Below are 1,759 nucleotides of genomic sequence, written 5' to 3'. Positions count from 1 at the left end.
CAGCCCCTGTGGCGTGTTTTTTCCCCCATTGCCCAGGTCTTTGTACATTGTGTCCCTTCGGATCGGTCCATCTTTGATCTCCACATGAATTGGAAAATGGCCCGGGTGACTGCAGCGGCACAGGTTCTGGGGGTAGGCCAGACCTGTGCCACATATAATAATACTGAGAGTACTTCACACCTGATGACCAGGTTTTTCCCGGCGATGGAGAGTGACCGTTGCTCCCATCTTCCTAGTTTCTGCCTCATTTTCCTGATCTGCTCCTCCCAGGTCTTGGCGCACACCCCAGCCCCACCAAACCAAATACCCAGCACCTTCAGGTGGTTAGTCCTGACGGTGAAGGCAATAGACGATTGGTCGGGCCAGTTCCCGAAGAGCATGGCCTCGCTCTTGCCTCGGATTACCTTGGCCCCCGAGGTCCGCTCGAACTGGTCACAGATGCACATAAGTCTGTGCACGGACAGCGGATCCGAGCAGAAAACGGCGACATCATCCATGTACAGGGAGGCCTTAATCTGCAGACCCCCACTGCCAGGAATGGTCACTCTCAGGCTCGCATCCTTCCCGATGGATTCTGCAAATGGCTCTATGCAGCACATAAACAAGGCAGGAGACAGAGGGCAGCTCTGCCTGACTCCAGATCTTACAGGGAAGCTATCTGATTCCCACTCATTGATTGAGACTGCACTGACAATGTTGGTGTAGAGCAGTCTGATCCAATTACCGATTCCCTCCCCAAAGCCCATCTTGGAGAGAACATCTCTCATATACATATGCGATATCCTGTCAAAGGCTTTCTCCTGGTCCAGGCTGATGAGGCAGGTGTCCACCCCCCTGTCCTGCACGTAGGCAATCGTATCTCTGAGGAGTGCAAGACTCTCAGCGATTTTCCTGCCTGGTACAGCACAGGTTTGGTCAGGGTAAATCACCGACCCCAGAGCAGACCTGACCCGGTTGGCGATGACCTTTGACAAGATTTTGTAGTCTGTGTTTAACAGTGAGATTGGTCTCCAATTTCTAATTTCCTCCCTCTCCCCCTTCTGCTTGTAGATGAGGGTGATGATGCCTTTCCTAATGGATTCACTCATGGTACCTGCCAGTAATATATTGACATACACCTCCAGCAGGTCCTGGCCATTCAAGTCCCACAGAGTGGAATAGAGCTCGACCGGTAAGCCGTCGCTTCCGGGAGTTTTATTCTTTTCAAAGGACTCGAGGACCTTGGTCAGCTCATCCAGAGATAGCGGCTGGTCCAGCCTCTCCCGTGTTCTGTCGTCTAAGACCTCCGTGATAGAGGACAGGAATGACTGGGAGGCTGCACTGTCGGTTGGCTTCGCGTCATACAGACTGGTATAGAAGGATTTGCTGATCCTCCTGACGTCAGCCTGAGATGACGTTATCGAGCCATCTTCTTCCTTCAGGCTGCTGAGCATGGAGCTTTCTTTGTGCACCTTCTGGAAGAAGAAACGTGAGCACATCTCATCCTGCTCCACCAAGCGGACCTTAGACCGGAAGATTATCCTGGAGGTCTCTGAGGCAAAGAGCGAGGCTTGCTGGCCCTTCACCTCCTAGAGGTCCTCCAGGACATCGACCCCCAACGTCTGCAGCAGGAGCAGGTTCTGCATACTTTCCTGGGGCTGGGACAGTTTTCCCCACCTCTCTCTCGCCTCCTGAACACCTTTGAGGATGAAGAACCTCTTGATGTTCCCTTTTACTGTTTCCCACCAGTCCGCTGGGGACTCAAAGAGTGGCTTCATGG

This window comes from Chiloscyllium punctatum, chromosome 5 (genome assembly GCF_047496795.1).
Source record: "Chiloscyllium punctatum isolate Juve2018m chromosome 5, sChiPun1.3, whole genome shotgun sequence".
Taxonomy (NCBI): Eukaryota; Metazoa; Chordata; class Chondrichthyes; order Orectolobiformes; family Hemiscylliidae; genus Chiloscyllium; species Chiloscyllium punctatum.
Note: the sequence above shows the minus strand (reverse complement) of the source record.